Raw genomic sequence first — 22,872 nt, 5'->3', positions numbered from 1 at the left:
AGAGGACACATGTATGCAGTAAAGTGCATTATACACCTGGAGCAGTGTGTTGAAGTGAACTTCAACATCCTGATCCTCTTCTTCACCGGGCCATGCATGAAAACACACCAGTTCACATGCAGTAAGTATACTGACACTAGTGACTATCCTTTCCAGCTATCTTGCCGTAAGTATCCTCTATCTATCCGTAAGCTTCTGCCTCGCACTCCAATGTATCTGTGGAGCCTATAGCCTAGGCTACTCTCTCGGGCTCTAACTTCTGTGTGTGAACCTGTGAGAGGAACTCCCTCTGACCCCAGTCTCCAGCAGACTTTCCATCTCTCCTGCCCTGCCTACCCTGCCAGCTCTGGTCATCCAGTCATGGCCTGATCACACAGACATGCAGGCTCCCAACCACCCACCCTGCTGCTGATGGACCAATTAGAGTCCTCTCCACTACACAGAGTAGTCCCCATAGAAATATAATTAGGCTACTTAATTCCCATTGAGTTGAATGGGGATGTCCTGTAATTATATTTATATGGAAGTCCCTTCTTTCTCTTCCTTTCCTTCCACACAAACATGATTGGAGCACCACCGGTACATTGTAGGGAGAGAGCACCACACAGTGCAGGCAGAGGAGAGAAGGAGCACAGCCAAGGACAAGAGTCATCTTCAATTATCAGCAATTATAGAGAGACAGTCCAATCTGATTCAGAGGGCCTGAGGGCTGGGTTGTTGTCCAGGGGAATCACTCAGTATTACTAGTTCAGATGCTCCTCATTGTCAGCTGCTGCCTGTCATAAATCCAGACTTAATTTAAATGACCATAATTTGTATTGAAAGCAGCCTGTGAAAGTCCCTGTACAGTGAGTTAGCTCCTGGTTGAGAACCGGCGAAGTAACACCCTATCTGATAATTGGCATGATTAAGACATTTGATTAAATAAATACATTAGGGCTAGGCTAACCCATGCTCATTTGATCTGAGTTACATCATCAGAGACAGGTTCAATCAGTACCTAACTCTCTAAGGGGATGGCTTTGAGGACATAGGCCTGACATTCCAGTAGCAATGTGTTTAGGAACACAAGTACGTGCTACTGAGAATAAAATAAAATATAACTTTATTGTCCAACACAGGATGGAAGTGTGGCACCCTGTGTGGTGTGGCCAGGGAGTGCCTGCATTCTCCACCATCTGTGGCACGATCGATCACAGAAGATGGAGACAGAACATACTGAACTGTCTGTCTGAAAGGGTCAGAAGACGGGTCAAAATCTGCAAAACCACTTGAGCTGCTTTTAAATACAGGCCTAGTAGTCAGACAAAAACAGAAAACAGGCTAGCTCCAGTCCACAGTGATGCATGCAGCCCAAAAATAATACTGGCTTTAAAAATAGGCTGACTTTAAACTACATGTAGTGAAGTAGAGACAATGGTAAGTCTTGAAATATGGGATTTCAGTTTCAGTTTAGCCTGGAGTGAAGCCTTTGCCCTAGCTGCTAGTCTGTAATTATTGCAAGCATTGTTGGCAGGAGGAGCGTTGTGTGAGGTCTCAGGACAGATTAACGGCACCATTTGCCTATGTCCCAAATGGGCCCAGTTCAAAAGTAGTGCCCTAGAAAGGGAATAGGGTGGCATTTGAAATGCATAGCCTACTTTGTCTTTCGGTATCCCTTCACACATGCCTGGCTGGCTGTACACTGCTCCACACCTAGTGCTGCGGTTGCAGTTAAAGGAAAAATCCACTCAAAAACTATCTTTTGGTTTTTTTTAAATATGTATTTTTCCATATACAGTATAGAGACATCCTATGTGTTTTAATCAAATCAACTATATGCACTGAGCTAGTCTGATGCTTTAAGTGCAATGTTTGATTAAATTATTAAGACACACAAATGAATGGAGGGAGTCCGACTGCAATTGATTTGATTGACAGACTTGCTGCGCTGTGTTAAAATAAATGACAGCAAGTGACTGTGACTAGCACCCGGTGTCTCTCTCTCCTCCCTGCTACAGAACATTAGTGTTTATCGTGCTGTCTGCATTGCTGAAGCTGCAACATCATTTCTGCCATTTTAGACTGAAAAGTTATGTTACCGAAATCCCTCATTTGTTTTGGAAAAACATTCCCTATACCCTCAACCCTTGCTCTTTTTACATGACACATGTATGCATCGCATGTACGTGAACGATAGAGCCTGGCCTTCAGTATAATATACCATAATCACATCATTAAATTGGTTAAAACAAACTCTGAACACTAACACATGACAGCAAGGATAAATAAACTTGAAATGGGGGAATGTTTAGTGGTTGCCCAGGAGGGAAAGGGGAAGTCAGATGTGTGGAATAAATAAGTTGTGAAAAAACCTGGAGATCAAAAAAAAGTTCCTCTGTGAAGATGGGATAAACTTCCAGAAGGACAACCATCTCTGCAGCACTCCACCAATCAGGCCTTTACAGTAGTGTGGATAGACGGAAGCCTATACTCAGTAAAAGAAACATGACAGCCCGCTTGGAGTTTGCCAAAAGGCACTGAAAGGACTTTCAGACCATGAGAAACAAGATTCTCTGGTCTGATGAAACCAAGATTGAACTCTTTGGCCTGAATCCCAAGTGTCATGTTTGGAGGAAATTTGGCACCATCCCTACGGTGAAGCATGATGGTGGCAGCATCATGCTGTGGGGCTGTTTTCAGCGGCAGGTACTGGGAGACTAGTCAGGCACCCTCAAAGATATCATCCTGACCAACCTGCCCTCTAAATACACCTCTGCTGTCTTCAACCAGGATCTCAGCGATCACTGCCTCATTGCCTGCGTCCGTAATAGGTCTGCGATCAAACGACCAACCCTCATCATTGTCAAACGCTCCCTAAAACACTTCAGCAGACAAGCCTTTCTAAGAGATCTGGCCTGGGTATCCTGGAAGGATATTGACCTCATTCCTTCAGTAGAGGAAGCCTGGTTATTCTTTAAAAGTAATTTCCTCACCATCTTATATAAGCATGCCCCTTTCAAAAAATGTAGAACTAGGAACAGATATAGCCTTTGGTTCACTCCAGACCTGACTGCCCTTGACCAGCACAAAAGCCTCCTGTGGTGTACTGCATTAGCATCGAATAGCCCCCGCGATATGAAACTTTTCAGGGAAGTTAGGGACCAATATACACAGGCAGTTAGGAAAGCAAAGGATAGCTTTTTCAAACATAAATTTGTATCCTGTAGCACTAACTCCAAAATGTTCTGGGAAACACTGTCACCACCGAGAAATCCACAATAATTGAGAATTTCAATAAGCATTTTTCTACGGCTGACCATGCTTTCCACCTGGCTTCCCCTACCCCGGTCAACAGCCCTGCACCCCCCACAGCAACTTGCCCAAACCTTCCCCATTTCTCCTTCACCCAAATCCAGATAGCTGATGTTCTGAAAGAGTTGCAAAATCTGGACCCCTACAAATCAGCTGGGCTAGACAATCTGGACCCTCTCTTTCTAAAATGATCCGCTGCAATTGTTGCAACTCCTATTACTAGCCTGTTCAACCTCTTTCGTATCGTCTGAGATCCCCAAAGATTGGAAAGCTGCCGTGGTCATCCCTAGACGTGAGACACTCTAGACCCAAACTGTTACAGACCTATATCTATCCTACCCTGCCTTTCTAAGCTTTTTGAAAGCCAAGTTAACAAACAGATCACCGACCATTTCGTATCCCACCGTACCTTCTCCGCTATACAATCTGGTTTCCGAGCTGGTCATGGGTGCACCTCAGCCACACTCAATGTCCTAAACAATATCATAACCGCCACTGATAAGAAACAATACTGTGCAGCAGTATTCATTGACCTGGCCAAGGCTTTCGACTCTGTCAATCACCACATTCTTATCGGCAGACTCAACAGCCTTGGTTCCTAAAATGACTGCCTCGCCTGGTTCACCAACTACTTCTCAGACAGAGTTCAGGGTGTCAAATCTGTTGTCCGGACCTTTGGCAGTCTCTATGGGGGTGGTACCGTCATACCCAAAAATACTTGAGATTGTAATCGCTACCAAAGGTGCTTCAACAAAGTACTTAGTAAAGGGTCTGAACAGTTATGTAAAATGTGATATTACAGTTTATCATCATCATGAGGATGTCAGGTATTTTTCTGACAATGAAATCCTTGGAGTTCAAACAGTGTAAACTTAAACAACTAAAACCAGATATAAGGTATATAGAAAAGATAATGAGCCTAAATACTTTTTTATAATATAATATTTTAGAACTAAGAATCACCAAAATAAAAGTCAGAGAGAGTTTAAAAATGAATTTCGCAGTATAGGTGTTGTTATTATGTTTGTACAAAATAAGCACTAGCCATGGCAAAATGCAAATAATTTCAGGAAATTAGCTTAAAAACTGACAAATGTATAATTGGTGGAGCCCTGTGATACTTAAATCCATGTGAGCTTCCAAGGCATATGTTGTCCAGGGTAAAGAACATGCATTGTAGATGCATAATATTACATTGTATTATATTACACCCTCTAAACGTATTCCACGGATCCCTCGGCCAAAATGTGTTTAATCTGTTGTTAGAAATATGAATAAAAAAATGTGTACACTACCGTTCAAAAGTTTGGGGTCACTTAGAAATGTCCTTGTTTTTGAAAGAAAAGCATTTTTTGTCCATTACAATAACAACAAATTGATCAGAAATACAGTGTAGACATTGTTAATGTTGCAAATGACTATTGTAGCTGGAAACTGCTGATTTTTTTAACTTGTTATGGATAGGGGGCAGTATTTTCACGGCCGGATAAAAAACGTACCCGATTTAATCTGATTATTACTCCTGCCCAGAAACTAGAATATGCATATAATTATTAGCTTTGGATAGAAAACACTCCAAAGTTTCTAAAACTGTTTGAATGGTGTCTGTGAGTATAACAGAACTCATTTGGCAGGCCAAAACCTGAGAAGATTCCAAACAGGAAGCGCCCTCTCTGACTATTTCTTGGCCTTCTTGATCATCTCTATCCAAAACACGGGATCTCTGGCATAACGTGACATTTTCTAACGCTCCCATAGGCTCTCAGAAGGCGCCAGAACGTTGAATGATGACTTTGCAGGCCATGGCTGAAAAACAGTAGCGCATTTGGATAGTGGTCGATCTGAGAACAATGAGACTGGGGGCGCGTGCACGAGCCGACACCATGTTTTAATTTTTCCATCTTTGAACGAAAACAGGGTTTCCCGGTCGGAATATTATCGCTTTTTTACGAGAAAAATCGCATAAAAATTGATTTTAAACAGCGGATGACATGCTTCGAAGTATGGTAATGGAATATTTAGAATTTTTTTGTCACGAAACGCGTCGGGCGCGTCACCCTTCTTTACCCTTCGGATAGTGTCTTGAACACACAAACAAAACGCCGCTATTTGGATATAACTATGGATTATTTGGAACCAAACCATCATTTGTTATTGAAGCAGAAGTCCTGGGAGTGCATTCTGACGAAGAACAGCAAAGGTAATCAAATTTTTCTTATAGTAAATCTGAGTTTGGTTAGTACCAAACTTGGTGGGTGTCAAAATTGCTAGCCATGATGGCCGGGCTATCTACTCAGAATATTGCAAAATGTGCTTTCACCGAAAAGCTATTTTAAAATCGGACACTGCGATTGCATAAAGGAGTTCTGTAGCTATAATTCTTAAAATAATTGTTATGTTTTTTGTGAACGTTTATCGTGAGTAATTTAGTAAATTCACCGGAGGTGTTCGGTGGGAATGCTAGTTCTGAACGTCACATGCTAATGTAAAATGATGGTTTTTGATATAAATATGAACTTGATTGAACAAAACATGCATGTATTGTATAACATAATGTCCTAGGAGTGTCATCTGATGAAGATCATCAAAGGTTAGTGCTGCATTTAGCTGTGGTTTTGGTTTTTGTGACATTATATGCTAGCTTGAAAAATGGGTGTCTGATTATTTCTGGCTGGGTACTCTGCTGACATAATCTAATGTTTTGCTTTCGCTGTAAAGCCTTTTTGAAATCGGACAGTGTAGTTAGATAAAGGAGAGTCTTGTCTTTAAAATGGTGTAAAATAGTCATATGTTTGAAAAATTGAAGTTTTGGGATTTTTGAGGAATTTGTAATTCGCGCCACACCTATCATTGGATATTGGAGCAGGTGTTCCGCTAGCGGAACGTCTAGATGTATTAATGGAATATCTACATAGGTGTACAGGCCCATTTTCAGCAACCATCACTGCTGTGTTCCAATGGTACGTTGTGTTAGCTGATCCAAGTTTATCATTTTAAAAGGCTAATTGATCATTAGAAAACCCTTTTGCAATTATGTTAGCACAGCTGAAAACTGTTACTGATTTAAAGAAGCAATAAAACTGGCATTCTTTAGACTAGTTGAGTATCTGGAGCATCAGCTGTTGTGGATTCAATTACAGGCTGAAAATGGCCAGAAACAAAGACCTTTCTTCTCAAACTCGTCCGCCTATTCTTGTTCTGAGAAATTAAGGCTATTCCATGCGAGAAATTGCCTTGAAACTGAAGATCTCGTACAACGCTGTGTAAAATATATTTAGATTTGTTAAACACTTTTTTGGTTACTACATGTTTCCATATGTGTTATTTCATAGTTTTGATGTCTGCATTCTACAATGTATAAAATACTAAAAATAAAGAAAAACCCTTGAATTAGTAGGTGTGTCCAAACCTTTGACTGGTACTATACACACAAAACGACATGTACACCCAGGGTTTCCTTCGGACTTAGCTGGTTCAAGATCACTGTGCCAGCCAGAACCCAGCTCCACATCACTGCTCAGGAAACCACAAAACTCAAACTGATGACCTAGAGACAGAAGGCAGGCAGCACAAATTGTATAGCAATTAAAGCCCGACCAATATGGTATTTTTGGATCCAATACCAATTTTAGAGTGGAAATATTCACTGATAACTGATATACAGCATCTGCTGATAAATCTATTATTATGCCTGGAATGAAAAAAAATTAAAAAATTGTATGGATTGTGCTTAAAACAGCCTTACAAAAATACTCTGAAATCTGGTTTCTTAATTTTGAGGAAAGAATATTAACGTAAGCACCATATCAAATTTAGAAGCACCAGAAAGAAAATATTTTTTCATGGAAAACTGTGTGTTACTCTAGTGAAACGTAGCTTAACTATGCACCACAGGCTAATAGGATTGTTTTTCCTTTACTCTCATCAGACTGAAACTTTACCAGTTGAAAGTATACATAAATACAAGATATTATTGTATTACAAGTTTTATTTATAAAAAAATATATACATAAATGCAAATTAGGCAACCCCTCATTAAATATGTGCTTATTTGCATATTACGAGAATCTGTTTTTCAACACATTTCTTCAAGGCAGAATGTTTGTTTTATTGTGGTAAGACACTCAATGGTAAGTCTTTTACAGATCAGTTCATCAAAATATTGTAATTTCATGGAATTATTTAAAAAACACTATTCACATGTTTGACAGATGCATATTTTGACTATATTTACACATAAAATGACACTTAAAATCAAAACGATACAAGATATTAAAAAAAGCCTCTGTAAAAGTCTGACTATAAGACCTAAGAACCTGTGTGTGGAATAATGTGAATGAATTGGCACACCGGGAACATGTCATTTTTATAAAATGGCCAATAAAATAAGCTAATGTAATTAAAATGTACTTCCCATAAATATGACCATTTAAGTCACATTAATTAAGCTAGTATTCATGTATCACTTCTAAACTGACAAATAAACATCAAATATACCTTTTGCAAATACATAAGCATGTTTAATACATTTGTTTCAATTAATAGAGCATATGTTTTGAATACTGGTCTGTTGGGCAAATATGCAGTTTTGGGAAAATTCTCCTACTTTTCTCAATTTGTCACTGTAATGGAAATTATATGATTAAAGGTTTGACTAAATGATTTCACTCAGAAACCTTATAACCTGTTGAAATGTATTTGAAATAAGGCTATAATAATGGGTTAAAAACTATATTGCAATACTGTGTGTGAGTAAGACACTGGTACCACTTCAAAACGAGGGAGGCAGAGTTGATAAGACAACCTTGGGAAAGGAACAGGAGAAGAGGCCTCCTTAAGTTAGGGAGAGAAACAACGGCCTGGGAACAGTTAGGCTGGCAAAAGATAAGGAGACAGGTGGTCTGGGTACTGTGAAAAAATACAGCCACCTAAAGCTGGGTGGAGTTCTCTACTGATGTAAGTTAGTGTGTGTGTGTTAATATAAAAGGCTTTGTACATTGTAAGGATTTTCAGAGCTCTCATAAATAAACGTTTTGACCCTTGTGGGCTGGCTGTCCGGCTGCTTCATTCAACCAGAATCTTACACACTCTGGGGGGGGGGGGGGGGGGGGGGAGGGGGCAGACTGAGTAGTTTAATTGAAGTTCGGTTTAAGAACATTGATAACTTAATTCACGTAACAGTCACATACAATGATTTTGTATAGCTGTTGAAATGTGCAGAACATTAATCAGCTATGCCTGCCCCATATGTAAGGCCCTCTTTGACTTTCTTGACTGTGTCATGGGACCTGCGCTTACACTTGGCCCACTCCATTGAAGCAGCATCAGTTCTCACAACTCCTCTCTGATTGCTTCCAGTGTCACCAAAGTGCTGTCAAGCCACAATTTGTTCATCGCATTTGATATAGCAGCTCCCTCATTGAACGTGGCTACTGCCATACAGGCTGCTCCGTCAATGTGGCTTTTGCCCACCAAGACAGTTTTGGGGCATTGCGACCATATTACAGAGTTCAGAGAGTCATATGAATTCTGGGTTCCTCCAAGCTACATTATTTTGAGGAGGTTATCATTTGATATCCTATAATATACATGTACCATTTTCTGGGCAACCTCTCTATTAAAAAATATATGGCCTCCAAGGTTTTATTGACAGGGTGGATCTTCACCATTTTCTATGGCTCGCTTGTACCAGCACCAATGCACACACCTATCCTGTAGTTGGAAGTGAATCCTCTCTTGTACCAAGTGCCCTCGAAGGATACATTAATGTCTATGATGGCATCCTCATCCTCCATCAGCAACTCTGCTACAGTGGGGGGAAAAGTATTTTGATCCCCTGCTGATTTTGTACGTTTGCCCACTGATAAAGAAATGATCAGTCTATAATTTTAATGGTAGGTTTATTTGAACAGTGAGGGACAGAATAACAACAAAAATATCCAGAAAAACACATGTCAAAAATGTTATAAATTGATTTTTTTCCCCCCACTGTATGTCTGGTTCTATATCTGCGTATGCTCTTCTAATTATCTTTGTAGCACTCTCCATTGACTGTAGCCCTCTCTGAATCTCTGCAACTAAAGTGGGGGGAAAAGGTAATTATGTCTGTCGACATTAGTCTTAACTGAAATAAATATTCTATATACACATCAAGTCACCTGACAATAATGGGCCACTCTCTCTTATTTGCCTGTCACTCTCCTGCCATGTCTCTGATATGAGCTGAGATGCAAATCCCGTTGCTTATATTCTTTAGAGCTGCATAACCTGTGTCCAAGTTCATGGGCTGGAGGAACCATCCTCACATTTATATCAAATGCCACATCTCCCCTGGAGCACTCCTGGAGGAAGTGTAAACACTCCTCCTAAATTCATCACGATCACCTTCACAGTCTGCACATTCTATCATGACAGAATTACATAATCACTGGTTGGTGGGGTCTACGGTGATTTTCAGTCCAGTGTTCAGACACTGGACTTGGTTTATTTGTGACGCAGAATAAAAGCCACTGTTGGCTGTCTGCTGTCTGGTTGATCTATGCTAGTTGTCATCTTCATCTTAACTAATTTGCTCCACAACGTGCTGCTGCCGGCAACCTTCTTTGCTGATCAGGCAATTTTTTTTATTTCATTCACTGCTTTTCTCGCATTGGCTAACTGAGATTGCCTATTTTTATTCACATAGTGTGTGTATATTCTTAGAGATTGTCTCATTTTCTCTCTTTACGTGGATTCTTCGCGGGAGATATTTTCAAACAAGAAAGTGCTGTGCAGCACGTGAGGCATTTTAACCAATCAGGTTGCCGGAAGGGCCTTTAAATGCCAGTAACCAATCGGATGTCAGAAAATTACTCATATTCCAGCACGAAGCACTATGTCTACAAAGGATATAGCCATGTATGGACTAGCTAACGATATGCTCCGGAAAACAAGCTTTGAATGATATATGATTCAACATGGAGCATTTTAAAAATAGCAGTTAAAGTTCTATCAAGAATGACATTTATGGTAGGTGTAGTTGACGGAGTTGGGATAAAATGATACAAATAAAGTATTTACCGTAAATTCCGGACTATAAGCCGCAACTTTCTTCCCAGGCTTTGAACCTCGCAGCTTAAACAATGACGCGGCTAATATATGGATTTTTCCCGCTTTCAAATGTTTTTCTCCAAAAAAACACATTCTGTGACGTGCTCAGTTTTTTGGCGGCATGAAGCTTTCATTAGACCAATGAAATTGCCGAACGGGTTAAGGTCAAACAACTTTTTTGTTTACCGTTTAGATTAAATCGACCGCTCTCAAACTTCCCATCATTCTGATTACGGTAGTCATTTTGTCACCCTCATCATGGCAAAGACACGGAGAAATGCATATGATGCAGCTTTCAAGTTGAAGGCGATTGATCTGGCTGTTGGAAAAGGAAATAGAGCTGCTGCACGCGAACTTGGTCTTAATGAGTCGATGATAAGACGTTGGAAACAGCAGCGTGAGGAATTGACTCATTGCAAAAAGACAACTAAAGCTTACTGCTAATTTTGAATTTTGAATTTTTTGTTACAAGCCGTGTTTCGTTAAAGCCTATTTATTTTTGTTACAAGCCGTGTTTCGTTAAAGCCTATTTATTTTTGTTACAAGCCGTGTTTCGTTAAAGCCTGTGTAAAGTTCATTTGATTCAATGTACCGGTAGGCACCTGCGGCTTATAGACATGTGCGGCTTATTTATGTTCAAAATAATATATTTTTTTTAATTCAGTGGGTGCGGCTTATTTTCAGGTGCGCTTAATAGTCCGGAAATTACGGTATATAAACTCAGCAAACAAAGAAACGTCCTCTCACTGTCAATTGCGTTTATTTTCAGCAAACTTAACATGTGTAAATATTTGTATGAACATAACAAGATTCAACAGCTGAGACCACAGACATGTGACTAACAGAAATGGAATAATGTGTCCCTGAACAAAATCAAAAGTAACAGTCAGTATCTGGTGTGACTAACAGCTGCATTAAGTACTGCAGTGCATCTCCTCCTTATGGACTGCATCAGATTTGCCAGTTCTTGCTGTGAGATGTTACCCCCCTCTTCCACCAAGGCACCTGCAAGCTCCCGGACATTTCTGGGGGGAATGGCCCGAGTCCTCACCTTCCGATCCAACAGGTCCCAGACGTGCTCAATGGGATTGAGATCCGAGCCTTTTGCTGGCCATGGCAGAACACTGACATTCCTGTCTTGCAGGAAATCATGCACAGAATGAGCAGTATGGCTGGTGGCATTGTCATGCTGAAGGGTCATGTCAGGATGAGCCTGCAGGAAGGGTACCACATGAGGGAGGAGGATGTCTTCCCTGTAACGCACAGCGTAAAGATTGCCTGCAATGACAACAAGCTCAGGCCAATGATGCTGTGACACACCGCCCCAGACCATGACAGACCCTCCACCTCCAAATCGATCCCGCTCCAGAGTACAGGCCTCGGTGTAACACTCATTCGTTCGACAATAAACGCAAATCCGACCATCACACCTGGTGAGACAAAACCGTGACTCGTCAGTGAAGAGCACTTTTTGCCAGTCCTGTCTGGTCCAGCGACGGTGGGTTTGTGTCCATAGGTGACGTTGTTGCGGTGATGTCTGGTGAGGACCTGACTTACAATAGAGCTACAAGCCCTCAGTCCAGCCTCTCTCAGCCTATTGCGGACAGTCTGAGCACTGATGGAGGGATTGTGCGTTCCTGGTGTAACTCGGGCAGTTGTTGTTGCCATCCTGTACCTGTCCTTCAGGTGAGATGTTCGGATGTATCGATCCTGTGCAGGTGTTGTTACACGTGGTCTGCCACTGCGAGGATGATCAGCTGTCTGTCCTGTCTCCTTGTAGCGCTGTCTTAGGCGTCTCACATTGCAATTTATTGGCCTGGCCACATCTGCAGTCCTCATGCCTCCTTGCAGCATGCCTAAGGCACGTTCACGCAGATGAGCAGGGACCCTGGGCATCTTTCTTTTGGTGTTTTTCAGAGTCAGTAGAAAGGCCTCTTCAGTGTCCTAAGTTTTCAAAACTGTGACCTTAATTGCCTACCGTCTGTAAGCTGTTAGTGTCTTAACAACCTTTCCACAGGTGCATGTTCATTAATTGTTTATGGTTCATTGAACAAGCATGGGAAACAGTGTTGAAACCTTTTACAATGAAGATCTGTGAAGTTATTTGGATTTTTATGAAGTATCTTTGAAAGACAGGGTCCTGAAAAAGAGTTTACATTATTGCCAATTTATTTGTACATTTTATGAATGTATGGAAGTTATAGTTGCAAAATATCCCAAAATTTGAAAATTGACAGATGGAAGCAAAATCTAAAAAATGTCCTGCGATGCCTGGGCTTAAGCTCTGAAGACTGAGCTGCCTCATGCTAGCCATGTGAAGAAAAAAAACATAGGACATGTTCTTAATGTATTGGTATTTAGCCATGTTTTATCGATTGCAGGGCTGTAGCCAGCGAATTTCTGGTAGTTGTCACTTGAAAGGAAAAACATCAATCACAGATTCACCGTTGCCACAGCGCTGCCTCTCGCCCCAAGCACTTCCTCGGTGAACAGTCCTTGCTATCGGGGATCCTTGGGACGTCCCTACACCATTGACATTTAAAATAGTTAAGGTAAGGGTTAAGGTTAGGGTTTAGAGTAGGGACATCCCAAGGATTCCGGATAGCCCTAACCGTCAATGAACAGCGTCAAGTACTTTTACACAGCTAGTTAGCTGGCTAGATGGGGTGGCGAAACATGAATTTGGACCAGTCCCTGAAAAGTGACAACCCATACATCAAAATGTAGCTACGAAGAGATACTTTGTAACTTGCTACATTTTTAGTGTCTCTGAAAACATTTGAATGACAGAGCTTGAAGAATACCCTTCGCAAAGAGCAAATATAACAAACTGGATTTCGCGGTCATCACTTAATGGCTGTAACGTTAAATGATAAACTTGGATTAGCTAACACAACGTGCCCAGAGAGGTTAACGTTACCACAGAGTTGAACATTCTTAGCACAGGACTTGCTTTACATTTGGGCATAGCATTCACTGTGTCACGACACCCAACCATGAATATTCACGTAAACGTATATGTGACTCGTTTCAGGAAATGATGCATATGTTGCGCATCACTACTTCCCAGGAGAGCCATTTAAATGTAAACTTTGGCAGAAATTCCTTCTGGAACATGTGAACATTCATGTGCCTTAATAAAAAATGTGTATGCCATATGCAAATACGAGCAAAATTGTTAAATTACGTGCCTAGTTGGTTTTGCCACAGAAAATGTTAGCAACCTTCCCACTAGCCATTATTTGCTGAGATAATGAGTTGGCTGGACATGCTGAGAGATGAGTTCGGATTGGTCTGCCATGTAGCGCGCTTCTGTCTATAACATTAGCTTTTTTGAAAGATTTCACGTAGTAGAACTGTTGCTCTCCACTTTCTGGAGGACCGAGTTTTGAAATCAGTAGAATTAGAGTGTGATAGCTAAGGAGATAGAAAAGATTCTGCAGTTTGATTGCAAATATGCAGATGGAGTCGAAAAGAAAACACACAGAAGGCTGATATATAAAACACCTGTCTCCGGATTACATCTTCGAACTAAGGGCAAACATGGCATCCGTGACAGAGAGAGAGAAGCGTCCATCCATGTATATGGGTACGATAGTCTAGCTAGCTACATTTTCAGATATTACACATTTCTCATTTAGTCAGAAAGTATTTTCATTTCAAATGAAAATGTACTGCTAGCTAGCAAGCTAACGTTAGCTGGCTGGCTCACTAGCTAATGTTATGTTTATTTACATTTACATTTTAATCATTTAGCAGACGCTCTTATCCAGAGCGACTTACAGTAGTGAATACATACATTTCATGCATTTATTTATTTTTTGTACTGGCCCCCCGTGGGAATCGAACCCACAACCCTGGCGCTGCACACACCATGCTCTATCAACTGAGCCACAGGGAAGGTTTATGATCTGTAAAGTTATATTATTTGTATCTCAGAGCCATTCGCATTGCTAGTTATAGCCTAATGTTAGCTAGCTAACATTGAACCTGGTTGGTTAGCTACCTGCAGATTCATGCAGGATAGTAACGTTATTAGTTGGGATTATGGTTCATTGTTTAGCTAGCTATCTACATGTCGAAACAAAAGACTGCTATGCAAGTAACCATTTTAATAGAATGTTCATGTCACTGCGACAACTGTCAATAGACGTAGCTGATAAATTCTCTCTGGCTATCTACTCCAATTTCAGAGCACTCTCGTCTGAGTGTGCCAGAGCGCAGAATAATTGACAAATTTATGAATGCTCAACACTCGTGGAATATGGCCGGTGTCAGTAAACGTTGGCAAAAAAATGTAATTAAAACCTGTTGGGGATACCCCTTCACATTCGGATCCCGATTACGGGATTGCTAGACAAGATACAACGCGCGAAATTCAAAACAGAATAAATCAAATAATTTACATTTCTCAAACGATCAACTATCTTACACCCTTTGAAAGATAAACATCTCCTTAATCTAACCACGTTGTCCAATTTCAAAAAGGCTTTACGGCAAAAGCATGAAGTTAGATTATGTTAGGACAGTACATTGAAAATAGCTGTGTGTAATGTTTTGTCAATGCAAAGACAGGCGTCACCAAAAGCAGAAAACCAGCTAAAATGATGCACTAACCTTTGACAATCTTCATCAGATGACACTCCGAGGACATTATGTTAGACAATACATGCATTTTTTGTTCCATCAAGTTCATATTTATATCCAAAAACAGCATTTTACAGAGGCGGTGAAATTCAGAAAATATATTCCCTCAAATGCTGCCGGTGAATCAGCGCTACAATTTACAAAATTACTATTCGAAAACATTGGTAAATTATAATATTGTCATTCAAAGAATTATAGATTAACATCTCGTGAATGCAACCGCATTGCCAGATTTCAAAATAACTTTACTGGGAAATCACACTTTGCAATAAACGGGGTGCTATGCTAAGAAAAATAGGCTAGGCGATACATGTTAGCGCCATCTTGGAACCATCTAAAATCAAATATACTATTGTAAATATTCCCTTACCTTTGATTATCTTCATCAGAAGGCACTTCCAGGGATCCCAGGTCCACAACAAATGTAGTTTTGTTCGAAAAAGTTAATAATTTATGTCCCAATAGCTCCTTCTTGTTAGCACGTTCTGTAGGCTACTCAAAATGTACCGAAGCCCGTGGGACTTGTCACCACGAAAGAGCAAAAAAAAATATTTACGTTCGTTCAAACATGTCAAACGTTGTATAGCATAAGTCTTTAGGGGCTTTTTCAATCAGAACTTCAATAATATTCAAGGCGGATGACTGCATTGTTTTATAAAACATTTTGGAAAGAAAGGGTCTCCACACGCATGCGCGTCATAGTAGACATGACCATCCGCCTATGACCAACTTTCCAGGCCTCTCGTTCGGTCAGTTTTTACAGGAGAACACTCAAACCACTTTGTAAAGACTGTTGACATCTAGTGGAAGCCTTAGGAAGTGCTAAATGAATCCTAACTCATGGTGTGTTACATAGGCAAAGTGTTGAAGGTGATTCCACAAATCAGATTTCCACTTCCTGCTTGGAATCTTCTCAGGTTTTGGCTTGCCATATGAGTTCTGTTATACTCACAGACACCATTCAAACAGTTTTAGAAACTTTAGAGTGTTTTCTATCCATATCTACTAATTATATGCATATTCTATTTACTGGGCAGGAGTAGTAACCAGATTAAATTGGGTACGTTTTTTATCCAGCCGTGCAAATACTGCCCCCTATCCCTAACAAGATTGTTGCCAGCAGCACAGTTGCAGTCACCAATGCTCTGGATAACATAAAAAACACTCACTTAGTTCCCAGAAGTTCACTCTCCTCTCCGACCGGTGTAGTTGTGTTGAGTGATAGTGTTCAGTCTTGCTGTAGCGCGCCAAGGCAATGTAGGCTTATAGCCATGTAAAGTGAGCCTTATTCAAGATAAATCATTAAATGTAGAAAAAATGGAATATTCTATGAAGAACGTATTATTTTCAGAGCGTTTTCTCTGCATCTTATATCACTCCTTTTTGGTGGATTAATTGCGATATAAATAGCCTACTTCAGTAAAAGGCTAATATCAGCCAATAATATCCGTCAACCGCTAAATCAGTCGGACTCTAATCCACCGATAAATCAGTCTGGCTCTATTAGCAATTTATGATTCAAATAGTCATCGGGTTTCCAACTCTATATTTACAAAAACTAGTTATGGTCAAAAAGAAGGACAAGGTCATGTAGTGGGTACACTCCTTAAAATTAAAGCTATTTTAAACTTTTTTAAGGAAAACTTGTGACGACACATCTGGCTAAATACACACACACACACGACCATGAGGAACTAGTTTCTCAACTATTGCCTCAAATGATAACAGAGATTTGATGATCAACCAACCACATGTTGCTGACTGGCTGGGCAGAGAGATGGGGGGAGAGAAAGAGAGAGAAGGCACTAGAACAGTCTGTAGCAGTCGGCCTCACCCTACTAGAATCTGAAGTCAAATGTCTACTGTTTGCTGATGATCTGGTGCTTCTGTCACCAACCAAGGAGGGTCACAGCAGCACCTGGATCTTCTGCACAGATTCTGCCAGACCCGGGCCCCAACACTAAATCTCAGTAAGACAAAATAATGCTGTTCCAAAAAAGATCCAGTCGCCAGGACCACAAATACCAATTCCATCTAGACACCGTTGCCCTGGAGCACACAAAAAACTATATATACACCTTGGCCTAAACATCAGCGCCACAGGTAACTTCCACAAAGCTGTGAACGATCTGAGAGACAAGGCAAGAAGGGCCTTCTATGCCATCAAAAGGAACATTCGACATACCAATTAGGATCTGGCAAAAAATACTTGAATCAGTTATAGAACCCTTTATGGTTGTGAATTCTGGGGTCTGCTCACCAACCAAGAATTCACAAAATGGGACAAACACCAAATTGAGACTTTGCATGCGGAATTCTGAAAAAATATCCTCTGTGTACAACGTAAAACACTAAATAATGCACGCTTTTTTCTCTTCCTTTTGAATGAATACAGCATTGTCCGGTTGGAATATTATCGCTATTTTACGAGAAAAATACCATAAAAATGTATTTTAAACAGCGTTTGACATGCTTCTAAGTACGGTAATGGAACATTTTTAAATGTTTTGTCTTGAAATGCACGTTACCCTTTGGATAGTGACCTGAACGCACGAACAAAACGAAGGTATTTGCACATAACTATGGATTATTTGGAACAAAAACAACATTTGTTGTGGAAGTAGCAGTCCTGGGAGTGCATTCCGACGAAGAACAGCAAAGGTAATACAATTTTTCTAATACTAATTCTGAGTTTAGTGAGCCCCGAACTTGGCGGGTGTCAAATTAGCTAGCCGTGATGGCTGAGCTATGTACTCAGAATATTGCAAAATGTGCTTTCGCCGAAAAGCTATTTTAAAATCTGTCATAGCGATTGCATAAAGGAGTTCTGTATCTATAATTCTTAAAATAATTGTTATGTATTTTGTCAACGTTTATCATGAGTAATTTAGTAAATTCACTGGAAGTTTTCGGTGGGAATACAATTTCTGAACATCACACGCCAATGTAAAAAGCTGTTTTTTTATATAAATATGAACTTGATTGAACAAAACATGCATGTATTGTATAACATAATGTCCTAGGAGTGTCATCTGATGAAGATCAAAGGTTAGTGCTGCATTTAGCTGTGTTTTGGGTTTTTGTGACATATATGCTTGCTTGAAAAATGGCTGTGTGGTTATTTGTGTCTATGTACTCTCCTAACATAATCTAATGTTTTGCTTTCGCTGTAAAGCCTTTTTGAAATCGGACAATGTGGTTAGATTAACGAGTCTTATCTTTCAAATGGTGTAAAATAGTCGTATGTTTGAAATATTGAAATTATAGCATTTGAGGTTTTGTATTTCGCGCCACGCTCTTCCACTGGCTGTTGAACAGAGTGGGACGCTGACGTCCCACCTAGCCCATAGAAGTTAAGAGAGATGAGAAGAGTCCCCTGAGCAAGCTGGTCCTGATGCTCTGTTCACAAACAGACCACACAGAGCCCCAGGACAGCAACACAATTAGACCCAACCAAATCATGAGAAAACAAAAAGATAATTAATTGACACATTGGAAAGAATTCACAAAAAACAGAGCAAACTATAATGCTATTTGGCCCTAAACAGAGAGTACACAGTGGCAGAATACCTGACCACTGTGACTGACCCAGACGCAAGGAAAGCTTTGACTATGTACAGATTCAGTGAGCATAGCCTTGCTATTGAGAAAGGCTGCCGTATGTGCACACTGCCCACAAAATGAGGTGGTAACTGAGCTGCACTTCTAAACCTCCTGCCAAATGTATGAGACATATTTCCCTCAGATTACACAGATCCACAATGATTTTTTGATAAACTCCCATATCTACTAGGGGAAATACCACAGTGTGCCATCACAGAAGCAAGATTTGTGACGTGTTGCCAAAAGAAAAGGACAACAAGTGAATAACAAACACCATTGTAAATACAACCCATATTTATGTTTATTTATTTTGCCTTTTGTACTTTAACCATTTTCACATCGTTACAACACTGTACAGTCGTGGCCAAAAGTTTTGAGAATGACACAAATATTAATTTTCACAAAGTCTGCTGCCTCAGTTTGTATGATGGCAATTTGCATATACTCCAGAATGTTATGAAGAGTGATCAGATGAATTTCAATTAATTGCAAAGTCCTTGGAATCATTGTTCTTCCTCTGTCAATCATGGTTAACTGAAAAGAAACACGTGCCGTCATCATTGCTTTGCACAAAAAAGGGCTTCACAGGCAAGGATATTGCTGCCAGTAAGATTGCACCTAAATCAACCATTTATCGGATCATCAAGAACTTCAAGGAGAGCGGTTAAATTGTTGTGAAGAAGGCTTCAGGGCGCCCAAGAAAGTCCAGCAAGCGCCAGGACCGTCTTCTAAAGTTGATGCAGCTGCGGGATCGGGGCACCACCAGTACAGAGCTTGCTCAGGAATGGCAGCAGGCAGGTGTGAGTGCATCTGCATGCACAGTGAGGCGAAGACTTTGGAGGATGGCCTGGTGTCCAGAAGGGCAGCAAAGAAGCCACTTCTCTCCAGGAAAAAAAATCAGGGATAGACTAATTTCTGCAAAAGGTACAGGGATTGGATTGCTGAGGACTGGGGTAAAGTCATTTTCTCTGATGAATCCCCTTTCCGATTGTTTGGGGCATGCGGATAAAAGCTTGTCCGGAGAAGACAAGGTGAGCGCTACCATCAGTCCTGTGTCATGCCAACAGTAATGCATCCTGAGACCATTCATGTGTGGGGTTGCTTCTCAGCCAAGGGAGTGGGCTCACTCACAATTTTGCCTAAGAACACATCCATGAATAAAGAATGGTACCAACACATCCTCCGAGAACAACTTCTCCCAACCATCCAGGAACAGTTTGGTGACAAACAATGCCTTTTCCAGCATGGTGGAGAACCTTGCCATAAGGCAAAATTGATAACTAAGTGGCTCGGGGAACAAAACATCAATATTTTTGGTCCATGGCCAGGAAACTCCCCAGACCTTAATCCCATTGAGAACTTGTGGTCAATCCTCAAGAGGCGGGTGGACAAACAAAAACCCACAAATTCTGACATACTCCTAACATTAATTATGCAAGAATGGGCTGCCATCAGTCAGGATGTGGCCCAGAAGTTAATTGACAGCATGCCAGGGCGGATTGCAGAGGTCTTGAAAAAGAAGGGTCAACACTGCAAATATTGACTCTTTGCATCAACTTCATGTAATTGTCAATAAAAGCCTTTGACACTTATGAAACACTTGTAATTATACTTCAGTATTCCATAGTAACATCTGACAAAAATATCTAAAGACACTGAAGCACAAACTTTGTGAAAATGTATATTTTTATCATTCTCAAAACCTTTGGCCACAACTGTATATATACACATACTGACAATTGAAATCTCTTTATTATTTTGGAACTTCTGTGAGTGTAATGTTTACTGTTAATTTTTATTGTTTATTTCTCTTTTGTTTATTATCTACTTCACTTGCTTTGGCAATGGTAACATATGTTTCCCATGCCAATAAAGCCCCTGGAATTGAATTGACAGAGGGTGCAGCCATACTATCAGAGAAGCCCTTTTCAGGTCATTGATCTGAGGCATAGATAGAGAGAGTGGGTGGAAAACTAATGCTGCAATTATGGCCAAATTGACAGTAAATAACTGACATCTTCCAGCTTTTCACAGAGAAAAACAAAAGAAAACATGATTAGGCCATAAAGCTTTGGAATGCAGTTTGGGAAAAGTCACTTTTTCCTGTAATTCCAAGAGCACATGTGCTCTATCCATCAATACACAGTAGGTCGAAAATGTTGAAAATGGCACACCAATAACAGCTTTGCTAATTTGCATTTGAGACACATTAATGACATCCCTATGTAATAAAATACAAACAAAATGTAGAAGCAACAGTCACAACCTTTCACCAATGGACTAAACACATTTTGCAACTGACATCGACAAAACATAATGCAAACTCTAAGCAAACAAAGATAACAGTGTGTGTTTTCTTATATTCGCCTTCAGACAGAGAGAAAACAGTTTTTTGGGGGTATCTGTACTTTACTTTGACAACTTCTACTTCACTACATTCCTAAATAAAATAATGTACTTTTTACTCCATACATTTTCCCTGACACCAAAAAGTAATCGTTACAGTTTGAATACAGGACAGAAAATGGTCCAATTCACACACTTATCAAGAGAACATCCCTGGTCATCCCTTCTCCCTCTGATCCGGCGGACTAACTAAACACAAATGCTTAATTTGTAAATGATGTCTGTGTTGGAGTGTGCCCCTGGCGATCCGTAAATAAAAAAATAACAATAACAGTATGCCGTCTGGTTTGCTTAATATAAGGCATTTGAAATGATTAATACTTTTACTTTTACGTTCGATACTTACGTTTATCTATAACCAAATACTTTTAAACTTTCACTCAAATAGTATTTTACTGGGTGACTTTCACTTGAGTCATTTTCTATTAAGGTATCTTTACTTTCATCAAGTATGACATTTGGATACTTTTTCAACCACTGCCAATGTGTGAAAATGACCCGCAACATCAACATCGCTATTACACATTGAACTCGCATTTTACATCTATCACACACACAATTACACTAATGTGCTATTCCTATCGAATGCAAACACAAACAGCGCCATAAATAGCCAAACCAGCATTGCAAAATGACATATCTACTTACAATGAAAAGCTTCCACAAAACAATCCAGACAGGTGGTGCAATAATATCTTCGGTCAGTTAGCGAAGAAGAATCTTCTAAACCCTTACCCAGATGCGGAGCAGATCAACGGAACATCAGTCGTTGGTCGGCAGGAGAGAAACAGCAGTGTAGAAGAGTTCAAGGAAAAAAATATAACAAGTGGAAAGATAGTTCGTTGCTATGAAGCGTCTCCTGTGAAGTGCACTATGATGGCACAGAGCTCGTGAGGAAATAAAGTGTCACAGCTGTCAAGATGCCTGGAGCCTTGCTCCCTGCCCACGTACCATGTGGTGTGGCTGCAGCCTGGAGTGAAAATGCTGCTGAAACCGGAGAGGCAGGGTGTGTGACGTCACTTTCCAGCTCCAGGCTGAGCTCTATTCAAACCAAAGTGGCCAGCGCTCTCGCTCTCTGTTCTCTCTCTCAGCACAAATCCAAACAAAGGGAAAAGAGAGAGGAGTCAAAGAAAACGGTTACAACAGCATTTACTGTCTCTGTGTGTGCAGGAGCCAGTGAGGGGATGCACAACCTGCATTGAGATAATCACCCTCCGATTCTCTTTAGAATTAAAGCGCACTCTTCTGTAAGTCAGTTGCTCCCAGTGGCTTGTGGTCAAACCAGGATGAGATAAAATATTTGTTACCTTTATTTAACTAGGCAAGTCAGTTAAGAACACGTTGAAAACCTAGGAATAGTGGGTTAACTGCCTTGATCAGGAGCAGAATGACAGATTTTTACCTTGTCAGCTCAGGGATTTAATCTAGCAACCTTTTGGTTACTGGCCCAACACTCTAACCACTAGGCTACCTAGCGCCCTGAATGAGAGGAAGGTGTTACTGGAACGTTAATAGAACAGAAAGATAGGTGTTAAAAGAACCAGAATTTGAATCAGGAAAAAGGAGTTCTGATGAAAAATCTGCTCACAGCAATATTAGCAGGGAGGAGCCTCAATAATGACAAACTCCATTGCTGTGCTATCACCCCAACCAGTGAGTATAGAAGTTCAACTATCTAATATAATAGTGCGACTCTTTTTGCCTTGACATAACATATAAACTATACTATATAAACTATACTGAAAAAAATATTAACGGAACATGTAAAGTGTTGGTCCCATGTTTCATGAGCTTAAATAAAAGATCCCAGAAATGTTCCATATGCACAAGAAG

The 22,872-nt window shown here is 40.4% G+C and overlaps 1 protein-coding gene across 2 annotated transcripts in view; it reads right to left on the bottom strand.

Moving 5' to 3' along the window:
* LOC115152437 (pleckstrin homology domain-containing family A member 5) overlaps positions 1–22,063 on the bottom strand; it is a 103,381-nt gene extending 81,318 nt beyond the window's left edge. For both annotated transcript variants that reach the window (XM_029697319.1, XM_029697321.1), the window contains exon 1: positions 21,775–22,063. The gene's annotated coding sequence lies outside the window, so the exon portion shown is untranslated. The remainder of the gene's footprint in view (positions 1–21,774) is intronic.
* Positions 22,064–22,872: the final 809 nt, after the last annotated feature.

The sequence above is a fragment of the Salmo trutta genome, chromosome 17, assembly GCF_901001165.1.
Source record: "Salmo trutta chromosome 17, fSalTru1.1, whole genome shotgun sequence".
Classification (NCBI taxonomy): Eukaryota; Metazoa; Chordata; class Actinopteri; order Salmoniformes; family Salmonidae; genus Salmo; species Salmo trutta.
The sequence above is the reverse complement of the archived record's forward strand: the minus strand, read 5'-3'. Positions and strand labels throughout refer to the sequence as shown.